The sequence below is a fragment of the Gymnogyps californianus genome, chromosome 3 (genome assembly GCF_018139145.2).
Source record: "Gymnogyps californianus isolate 813 chromosome 3, ASM1813914v2, whole genome shotgun sequence".
Taxonomy (NCBI): domain Eukaryota; kingdom Metazoa; phylum Chordata; class Aves; order Accipitriformes; family Cathartidae; genus Gymnogyps; species Gymnogyps californianus.
Genome location: NC_059473.1, coordinates 7,087,294 through 7,099,341, shown reverse-complemented (window position 1 = coordinate 7,099,341; position 12,048 = coordinate 7,087,294).

The following is a 12,048-nucleotide window of genomic DNA, read 5'->3' as shown; positions in this document are numbered from 1 at the left end:
GAAGTTCTAGCCCCTGAACCAGTATAGAGTCCAGGCTGTCAAAAAGATTCACGATACATCCCAGATTGCGTATAACAGGCACAAACTGGGTCTATTAACTTGGATCCAGAGCCAACAGTAGAGGCCAGAATATGTAGGTGGCCTGTTTTGATGGAAACATTTTCCCCACTGCTGCCACATTAACAATCGGTTCTTGAGTCAGAGAGAAAGAAACCTCCCTCCCTCCCTGCCCCATCCTGGGCTGAATTGTCCTTGCTGGTATGCTCCTTGATGCCCGCCTGCCCTGACTTCTGAAATGACCGGCCACTTCCTCCATGCTACAGTTTTGAATTCTCAAGAACCATTTGAAATTAAGTCAAACACTCAACGGGAGACAATTTTGCTGACTATAGGGAGCTTTTATAACATCAGAAACAACTCAGGTTAACGTTTTTTTCTTTCTCCCTCCCTGGACACGAGCCATTCCAGAACTTGTATCTGAATATTTGGTTCTCACGTATATTTATTTAGTTAGCAGTGGCATTCCTATTTTTATAGCTTTGAGTTTTTAACTTTCTTGTTAGCAACATTAACAAGGTTTATGGCATATAAAGTGAGCTGTGGCATTTAAAAAATGTTGGCCTAATGTAACACCAGCTTTTTTTTATATACATGTTCAATGGCAAACTCCTACTGACAGGCAGAATGCATTTCTATGTCTGGGCAAGTTTATAGATGGTGTTCCCACCTCTGGGCCACAAGGTCACAAATTTGTTTCTGATTCTATTAAAGAAACACTCAACAATGGTAAGTTTGTGTGCTTCTTTTTTTTTTTTTTTTTTTTTTTTTTTTTTTTATGAGAGGGGACTGTTTTATGTGATCCAAGATCTTAAAGATACTCCAAGGAATCTCTGTTGAATGCTGGGCGCTGGGTTTTTCACCCCCATGCCCTGACCAAATAACGCTGGCTGCAGATTTGAGAAGCTTTGTCTGGCAGTTAGATAAAACAGTTTTCAGGGAAATCTGACATGACTGAAAAAAAGAACAGGCCATTTCTCTCTCATCTATCCATGTGTAGTTACGCTGCCTTCCGTGGGGTTTCATAGGAGTAGGATTTGACTCTGCATCAAAAGGATGTACAGGAGTTAAAGATTCACAACACCTGTTCTCAGCTCCTATTTCCTCAGCAGATCCTCTGTGCGACTCTGAGGACCTCACCCAAAAGCTTTGCTGCCTGGCCCTCCACGCCTGTGTGCTGGAAGGAACAATATTCCTCCCTTGCCTCTCTTCATCTGTTTTGCAAGATTTTTAGAGGCAAGGCACTGGTAAATCAAGGTACCTAACTCGGTGAAGGCCTTGGCACTCCATACATTAATAAGAATATTTACTGAACTTATGGCAAGGACAAATAAAAAGACGAATACGGCAGAGATGGCTCCTATTGCCCTATGAAACACCAACGTTATTCTTTCTTGGAATTAATTTAGCTAGGCATTTTCTGCTTTATGCTGTGTGATGGCTCCAGCTGCAGCTTCCTCACCGTAACGGTTTACTGTATGATGCCTAGCCTCATTTAGCAAGAGGGGAGGCAGCATCCAGGCTGGCCTCAGCCATTGCCAGCCTGAAATCACTTCATGCTGGCACACGTTGCACTCTGGGACTCCGTGGCTACGAACATATAGCTTTTTGGCTTGAGAAATGAAGGGGGGCCAGCAGAAAGACTGAGCTGACGGAGTAAAATTAAGAGCACAGGAGAGAGAGGACCAGCATTTGAAGGAGGGAGGATAAGCTTGTGTGTCTGTTGAAAGAATGTCAGCATCATCTATTACTGTCCAGAAGGCACTCATGAAAATGCAGAAGGGCAAGAAGCGCAGCCCTTTTTGTGGGATGCTTTGGGTTACTGTGGTTAGGAGGATCAAGGCTAGGTATCACATGCCTCTACTGAAGGGAGATCGGCTGGAATAAAGCAAGGAGCCAGAATTTCTAGGCTAGGAAAAAGGCTGATCGTGTTGCAACAGAGCACAGGAAAGAGAATTTGGCTGCAATGTCTGACTGGAGGCCTTTTAGCTACATGAGAGGACTTCAGGTCTATTCTTTCTCTAATTTCCTTATGCCTTCAAGGAAGCTTTTGGTGGAAATTTGCTTCCATTTATGGGAGGACTGGAAGAATGAGGGCCAGACTGTGACTGAGCATCTGGCAATAAGAAAGAGGGCTCAAAGGAGAGGAAACTGCTCAAGCAGGATTTGAGAGTGCTGTTCTGCACTGAAAATTGACCTGTGCAAGCGACAAACTGCCACTGTTGGTCTTTACAAGTAGATATTTTTGAAAAGTGCCAGTTCAAGAAACTCTTTGAGGCTCGAATCCAGTAAGATGACTTTGCTCTCTGAAAATCATCATCATCACACGGATTCTTGTGGCCCAATGAAGTACTAAGTGATCTTTTGTGCAGTATCACCTGCTTCAGATTCTTTCCTCCATGATAACTATGGGTTTGGCTATTTAAAGGCAGTATGACAAAAACACACAAAACTATTACTAAACATCTTTGCTCAGAGGAGACATTTCTTCCTAACAAGTATTTTTGTTTTTCTATGCTGTATTTGGTTACCTCATAGATAATGGTTTATGATCACCATGCAACACCTTTTCTAAAAGAGGTTGCAACTTGTCTTGCTCCTCCTAAGAATGACAAGTTTTCTTTTGGCTTTGGAGAAGTTTGCAATTTTCTCAGGTTTTTAAAAAATCCCTACACAAATTCCCTTAAAATAAAAATCTACAGGTAGGCAGCAGGTATATATCTCCCTACAATGCACAGGAAGTTCTCTGCTAAAGCAAACAATCTACTTCAGTTACTGTTGTCACTATTCATTTGGTTACTTTTACAAACCACTTGGGCAGTTTACAGCATCAATTCTGTGAGGAAAAAAATGTGTTTTTAATGCGTTTGTATATTTATCAGAAAATAATCCGAAAGGGTTGGGGTGGCTTGTCCATGAGAGATGTGATTAATAAACAAGGAATGATCAATTGCTTTGCACCACGTTCAGGCTTTCTGCTCTGTTAAATAATATGGATATTTTGATTGTTCTGGGAATGTTAGTGAAATGCATTCAGGCAATGGGGAGTCCTTGACCTTTTCACTATTGGTTGGCATCGCGATGCCAAGAAAGAAGTTGATCAGAATTTTCTATACAGAACAATAGCAGACATTTACCTTTCACGTTTATACCCACCTATAAGACCTTTTTGTGAGATAGTTTTCCATAGCTACTCTGTCCCGTTAGGCATACAGAACAAAATACTTCAAAGCACTTTAACTCTCATGTTTCCACTGAGGAGTTTCCCCTCCTGCAATGTTATACATATGTGAAATCAGTGCTAAAACAACAAAGTACAGTGACAAATACTGAAACACCTTTTGCCCAGCAGCATTCCCTACAAAGCAGTATTTATGTGACAGTGCTAGAAGACCAAGAGCTTGCTCCTGGAAGAGAAGGACGAATACCCAGGGCTGCTGTGTACATCTGGTTTGGTTTGGATCCATCAGCCTCCGCAACACACACTGCAAACACCACAGAAGTGGCTGTGCTTCTGAAGTACAGTAGCAGATCTTGAGTGTGTATTGAACTAGATCCTCAATGGGTATAAATCAAAGTAACTACACTGAAATCAATCCTGCTGCTGCTCTTTGCACATGTGTTACATCTGATGTGAGACTCCCAAGTACCACAATCACTATTCCAATATCTTCTTATAACCAGCCACTGTCGTGCCACAACATACCCAGCTCTTCCAGTAGCTACCCCCTGCCCTGCGCTTTCAGTGATTCTCTCCCTTCCCTCTGCCCTTCCTTCCCTCCTTTCTTTCCCCAGAACTGCCATCACTCAGCATTTTAGCTAGGAGACCAGTTCTCCAAACTGAAAACATCAAAGCATATCTCTGGCTAGATCTCATCCCAACCCTCCAAGTTTGTTGACTTGGAAAGTGAATAACTAATAAGGCAGCATGCCATTGTTTTCTGTTTATTATAATGGAAATAAATTGTTGGCTCTAAATCAGGCACTGATTGTTCCTTTGATATCATTGCCAGGAAGCAAAATAAAATGGCTTTTTAAAAATCACCTTTCACAGGGAGTGCCACAGGCATTTAAAAGATGAGCCTTTTTCCATGTCAAAGGCTCTGCCAGAAGTGCCAAACACACTAGAAGAAAAATTCAAATGCTTCCCTATTAAAACAAAAAAAAAGGCGCAAGAGGGAACGCGAGAGCAGGATCGCCTGGGCAGCAGGATCACCTGGGCGGGCTGGCACACCACAGATGTCCTGTGAGTGCTCATGAGGCTGCAGCAGAGCTGGCTCCACGGTGAGGAGCACTTCCTGAAGAATATGGAACACATCCTTTGCAATTCTTTTTCCCTTCAAAAAAAGCACAGGTGGGCTGAATGAATTACCCTGTCTGCCTGGCAGCTCTTAAACTAATAATATGAGACTTTAGGAGCCAAAAAGACAGAGGGGGTGCTTTGCCTCAGAACTTGAGCCACCCATAAATCTTGCTTGTGTGTTTCTTTCATGTTTTTTTTTTTTAAGCTACACGGAGCAGCAATTTCACTGCACCCCCAATGCCTTCTCAGCATTTTAGCTTCTTCCCTATAGACTTTTAGGTGCAGACTTTCAGGTGTTTGAATTTCTCTCAGAGTGCTACCACCTCTAGCTAATGAGGGAATATGTTGCGCATTGGCACCACTGTAACATGCGTAGAGAGGAGCTTCCTCATCGGAGTTTATAGCTGGATCCAGATCTTAAGCGATCCAGAGCACAGTGGTGTTTGGTTTTCATGACATGCTGCAGTTTGATTTGGCTCAGAGCAGAGGATAAAGCGGAGTGCCAGATTCAGATCTCAGGCCAAACTTGGATTTTGTATTTCAGCTACCAAACTTCATCATGGTTTGGCAAAGTCGTGCTCTCACCTGCTCACGCCATGTGGAGAACACCTGTGATTTGCTGGAAAAGCGGTTGATCGTGCTGTGAGAAACTCCCGGTTTGAAAGCCAGCCTATGAGAGACTGTTTCGGCTGACTCTGGCTGCCGCAGATGATGTGCACCGGGAGCACAGAACCGCTGAAACATGCTTAGACTCTTCAACTGCAAAGAAAGAAAAATGGCATAAAGAAAAGCTGTCAGGAGCAGACTACAGCTTTATGCTTTTCTTTATTGTCACAACTCTTGGAACCAGTGCAACCTTTTTATTTGTAAGATTGGGACTCAGATGCACAGCAGCAGTATGACCTGAGAGTAAACTGGGAGAACTACATAACTATATCACTTTCTACAAAAGCCTGCTTTTGAAAGAGTCCATCATACTACCTCTAGCTAGTATTCTTAGATATCATTTTTTGAAGAACGTGCTGGAAGACCCTTTTTCTAAAAATCAAACCAATACCCATAGCTTAAATGGCAAAAGATCTGTGCACGGCAAACAGCATGGTCTGCTAAATATTAAGGTCCTGTTTGACACTGATCTTATGCCTATACTTGGCTCTAAGTGTATCCTTATTCTGCAGAGTATTTAAGCATATTATTAACTTCAAGGCTGTAGCTATGTCCCACAAAATGGGGCAATATAACTGGGACCTTATAAAGTGCTTATGACATAGGTGCTTTTCTGAATTGAAAGGTTTGAAGCGCTCCCGCCAAAGTGCTCTGGGATTAAGTAAAGACTTTCCGTTGGCTTCAGCAAACATTGAGCCAGGTCCTAATTTTTATACTTATTACTACCTTATAATGGGATATTTGAAAAGGAAAAGGAAGGACCTTTTTCTCCAGATAATACCATCTCCTCTAAATTATTTCTGAAAATTAAGGGTGCGATTACTGACCTGTAAGTACTTGATGATCACACTTTGGTTTGAACTTTTATGAGTGTATGTAGGTTTACTAACTCTAGCACTGCCCAGTAATTTATTTCCCAGGTGGGCTAGGAAAGTCATCGGGAAGAAGGAAAACAGTGTCTAAGGGCTTGCTGTGCAAACGGATGATTGTGCTAGCTGGATTAGCGTACGTTTTTGGAAACAGATTTCAGAGGAGAGGTAGAGTATACTTTCCTAATAAAATCAAATCTTTTTCTTTAACCCAGAAATAGTGCTTCAAAGTCTTGCTTATTTTATTAAAAGATTGGTGATCACTATCTCCTGCTCTTAGATGTGGACAGAAACTGGGTTCAAAGACAGCAACAAGCTATTCAGACCCCAAAAGCTGCTGTGACAGAGGTGTGAAGAATCTCTGAATGACTCAACAGAGTCTTTGCAACCATGTTGCCCCTTCCCGGGGCATCCTTCTTTCCCCTGAAGACAACCAACTTCAGAGGCTTTGCACAAAATTTCATGCACTGAATAGCATGATCCAGAGTCGTGGTACCCCCCAAGGGCAGTACAAAAGTCTCAGGTGCCAAGGGCAGCTTCTTTGTACTCAGTAAGTGCCCGTTTGCTGGCGAGCAAGGCTGTACTGTGAAGCTCACCTGAGGAAGCTGGCAGATGCTGTGAGACTCGGCAGGGTGACTCTTTGCTGCTGCTTGAATCCTAAAGCACCATGGTTTGGCTGACAGTTAGTGGTACATTTGTAAATCGCTTGATGTACGTTGTTCTGTCCTATCTGAAGAAACAAAAGTAGACGTCAGACGTGAAAATCCAGTCAGCATTGATATCGTGGCACATGAACCATTACATGATAGTTACAGGTCCTCCTTGGAGACCGTGGAAACATTATACTGTGGCATGCGAAACAGATATTAAACAAAATTTCTGCTTCTACAGCTGATGTGGCCTCTCCTCATTCCACCCAGCAAGTTACTGGGAATACTTCAGTGCAAAGAAAGGTCTTTATTGCTAAGTCTACTTCTGTTCTTTTTTTAAAACTCTTTTTGGCAATATCTATGAAACTTCAGGAAACTGATTCCCAAGGAATCACCTCCTGGACACAGCACAGTTAAGATTGGTGCGACACTCATGCTAAAGTTATCTTGGTTTAACTTTAAAGCAGCACCTCCCTGAGGACCTCTCAATTCTGGAACGAGCGACGTGTTTCTGCGTTCTGTGAGAGCCTGGATTACTTTTAATCTCCTGGACATGTTACAAAGATCAATTTATAGTCTCACAGAGACGGTAAGGACAAGGGTTTGGGGGCAGGCAAAAAGGGAATTGGCTGTTGTTGATTAGTGAATACTGTTATTTCTGAAGAGAAACTTTTCAGGGCAACTTCTACTTTCTTGCACTGCTTGCTTCATTTCAGAGAAAATGTAGTGTGAACTGGCACAGATGCATGGACTGTAGTGGACCCATGTTCCCTTAGGCCAGCAGAGATTTTTGATCAATACATTATAAGTTGTGCAAGCCCTCACAGCTCTGTACAGGTGCTGTGTACTAAAAAAATACAGAAGATGATGAGAAGAAAGCTTCTTTTACTCTCCCCATTACATTTTTATATATACTACAATGAATTATGCCAACGACTTTGTTCCCAAATTACCTTAACCTGGAACAGCCTGTTGCTTGTAATTTTGAGAGATACAATTTGTTAGCACCTCCAATATTATGCAAGGCTTCCAGTGTAAATAGCAGGAAGGCTGGAGTTTGAGCAAACCTATGGTATGTTCTTTCCATAATATTCAGCAATATATGTTTTAAAATTCTCTATTCATTCAGGTTACAGACCCATCAGTTCAAATATTTACCAGAAGTCATCACAAGAACGTAGCAGACACGTGCATACTGAATCTGCATACATTTCAAAAGTCACAAAAACCAGTGAGCAGAATTTTTTCTAGTTCTGCTTAAATCTTACTTGAGCCTTACTTAGTAAAGTGCAATTCCTAACACTTATGAGGAATGCAGTAGAATTGTTTCCTTAAATTTGGCAGATGAAAAGTAGGAACCACAGAGTTTTGTATTATTTCCAACCAAAAGAGTCAAATGGCCTAAGTTTACCCAAAGTTTCACAAACACTTTTGCAAGAAACCATGTCAGGGCATTTTTACAAAATGCTGCTAACGTCCAGAATTTCATACTCCTGAATTTAAAGCTTTTCCAAGTTTTTTGTTTGTTTTACACAACCTCCACCATGATTGTTTTCTTACCCCTGTAAGCACCGACAGGATTTTTTAGACCGGATCACTTTCCAGGAATTACAATGAAGAATTTTAACTCATGGAGCAGAGAAAGGCCTTTTTCTTTGGAAAATGTCATTCCTGGAAGTGCCTTTCACTGAAGTGCTCCTTCCTGGCGAGTCCCTAGGGACCAGTCACAGGAAGAACTGAGAAGAGGTGATGCTCAGCAGGTGGCTCCTAGGGCAGGTCCCCCAGCTGCCGTTTCAGACCACGTGGGTCCCTTTCGGTTCTTGAAAAGGCTTCAGTGACACAAAAGACATTTAAAAGTGTGGCATGTTACCAGGTTACACTCGACTTTCTGCAGGCATTTACTTAAGTTCTCCAGCTCCACCTTGGCCAGTCCCTGTCCCCACAGACGTGCCCAGTGCCTGGGGTGGTGGGACAAGGCTCTGCCCTGCTGTGCCTGTGAACCCAGGCACTGTAATCAGGGGTGATGGGAGGTTCACTTCCAAAGCACGCTCCTGAACTAACCCCTTCTGTGAGACTAAGAAAATGCTCATGGAGATGCACCCGTAGTGGGAAGATCTGCTACAAATGCAAAACAGATGCTAAAGGCTTGAGAAACACATATACAAAGAAGAAAAGTGACATTTTCAAAACCATGGGCAGAAGCAGGAGCTGAACCAGGATTTGCTAACTTCCTCTCCATTGTTTTATCTATACTGCTGCTTCTTTAATTTAATCTTAAATCTTGACAATTCACAGCCGTTTCTGGACGTCTTTTATCCCATGGTTAGCACTCTGTAATGCTAAAGGTTTGAATATTAAAACAAACATCCCAGTTACAGACAGTTATCTGACATCAGTGAAATGGTGAAGTTCCTATTCCCTGAACACCTGTAAAGCTTTCATTTTCCCTCTCCAACAAAACCAAGATGACCTTCTTTTCCCCTTCCCCTGGTACTTCTCTTCCTAGGGCCCATGTGGCTTTCTTGGCCTGCCTTAGCCTCAAGTCAGAAGACAGACGGATTTTCAATATGAGCTTTATGGTTAGTAGTACCCCCTTCCCACTAAAATACTGCAGATTTCTGTGGTAATTCTACTTCCAGAGTTGTCAGAAGTATGCAAAAGCCAGGCTTGTTACATGTGGACACAATTTAAATGGATAACAATCCAGTAGGGATTTATTTTTTATAAAGGCAGAATTTTACTGAGATATGGTATGGTCCAGAATCGGAACCTCCTACAAGCGTGTGGGTTTTCCCTTGTAGAGGTCAGTATGTTCTTAGGACACTGAAAGCAATAGCCTTTAATCTCTCACCCCATCTCTAATAGCTCAATTATTGCTAGTCACATTTTAATTCTCTCATTGGCAGCTCTGACAAGAGCACTCAGTGGCTTTGACTTCAGCCTGGTCCAGAAAACTTTCTTTGAATGATCTTTTACACATTTCACAGACTGGACATTTCAAGGATCTGTGGCTGCAGCAAACAGGTGCAGGCTTGATGTTACCTAATTGGAGTGAAAACCCCATCTCCACAAGCTGACACATCACCTCAGAAGCTTGTTGGTCCCTGTCAGATGAATCACTCTTCCCCCAGATCATCAGAAAAATGATCATCCCTTACTAGCACAGATCCATGTAGACCCAAGTTTCTCTACCTGCCCTCCAAGTTACCCAGCATGTAAACTATACAGGTGTATTAGCTCAGTCCTACACTTTATGCCGAGGCATATATATTTTGGCACTGTAGGCTACACCACATAGCTATGTGACTCCCACTATAAAACCAGCATGCCACTGTGGGAGCTGGTTGGGAGGAATCTGTGCAGGCAGCATCTCCCAGTTGAGAACTTTTGCATCAAAGGAGCATGTCCAAGAGTCCAGAGATGATGTCTGGAGCCTACCTGAACTTAGACCAATGTTTGTCCCCAGCCCCACCTCCTGCTGCTCCTGGCTGGACCCCCAGGGTGGACCCTGGACCTACTTTATCCACTTGCCATGTCTGCAACAGCTGTGCTCATGCACTGCTTGCATGGGGATCCCCCTTAGGTCCCAGCTTGGCCCCCGTCTGGGGGCAGCCCTGCTCCTGCTGCTCCCTGGCAGCAAGGCTCAAGTATATCCTTGAGAAAGGATGTTTCAGGTTCTGGTTAAAAAAAACAATCTTTTTTGCCTTCATTCCTGGCAATGGTGTTGCTCTTCATCGCTCTATGTATATGAGCTGCAAGGATGACAGCTCTGTAATTTTCTTATAAAGCAAACACGCTTCATTTTACTCGTGACAGCAGGCAATCCAGGGCCAGTAAATGACTGGCAAATGCCTTCTATATTCATCTCTTCGAGTGTTTTGGTTTTTCTTTACTTTTAATTTGCCTGGAGGCAGACATTTGAGATAACAGCTGTTATGGTGATGTTATCAGTCATCTGCATGTCAGAGAATGCCAGGAAAATGCCTGTGGAGTAGACCTCTTGGGTTTTTGGTTTTGTTTTAACTGCTCTGGGGCAAATTCACTCCTTTGTCAAAGCTCTGCTCAAAACATGAGAAGAGAATATAATGGAACTGGTTTCTACCCTCTGATTATGAAGAAATGTCTTTTCCTGCTGATAGAGCACAAGTTCCCTACTTGCTCTTTGATGTTCCTCAAAGATAAGTGTACTAGAGCAGTCCTTTGCCAGACCCTGTCACATTTTTTCTTGCTGGTAAGCAATGTCAGAGCACATCTACCACCAGGAAACGTCCCTGTGATTCTCTGGAGAGAGATGTGATTTGCTTGCTCTTGAGTAACTGGGGAGGCCCTAATAAACCCTGTTAAAAGGGATCTTTACCCTCCCATGAAAGACACTGCTTAGCTTTCTTGGGTTCAGTTATAAAGTTTTCTGGGGAAGAAAGGTTCTTTGCCAACTGAGGTGGAGGGCCCAATGTCAAGAATCATCAATAAGTAGGTCCAGAGCTCTGTCTCACAAACGTGAACCATCTGCAAGAAGGCCAAGTAGATTTATTGGTTCTTTAGAGAAGATGCCACCAGGAAGGTGTTGGCTTGAGAATTATTACGCTGTATTCTTTTGTTTTTCCAGAGAATTACAAGATAGAAAAACAAAATGTAGCTTTGGAAACAAACTGGGATGTGCCCCTATTTAGTATATTGATGACGATAGACCAGTTTGTCCAGTTAATTTAATGAGACCTAACATCCTTTGTACTAGAGAAACTTACTCATTATACTTTGACCGAAAATAATTTGTATCTGAGGATCTTGAACTACTTTATTGACATTAGGCCTGTGGGAAGATAAATAGTTACGCCTATGCAATGGCCATTATTCCAAAGGAGCAATGTAGATATAGGCATTTTGTGTGTCTGCAGTCCTGATGGATCTGAGCACAGAAAATAAAGGCTTCTGCAGGCATATTTACTGTTTTCCCATAATTTCCTAACATCTCTTAATAATGCAGCAGCAGAGATTTCTCTCTTCCACTACCGTGACATTACAGAAGGCTATTTTGCTAGAAATTAAGAGCTCAGTTCTTGTTTGCACCAGACATCTCCCGACCAACCGTGGGCAAGGTATCCAGACTACTGTGATCTGTTTCCCCACTTGGAAAATGAGCATACTTCCTAAAAATATAGTTAAGCATTGAGATACCACAGAGATAGAGCTCATGCAGATACCTGTGCAGAAATACATGTGACAGAGAAAGCTGACCTTGAAGGCAAGCCTTGAACAGAGATCACAAAGGTTAACCATCCAAGTAAACTATTACCAAGTAAATCTTGTGGTTTGTTTCCCAAAGGTAGCTTTTTCAGCTTTGACACACCTGTTTCTAAGTATAGTCAATTTATGAAAACAAGCAAGCATTTTTGCAAGCTTTGAAGATGCACATATTACTTCTTCTACCAGTGCAAACGGCATTTCCTTATCCCTGTTTCCAGTAGGTGTGTGAAACTGATTTTCACCCATGGTATTCAGGTGC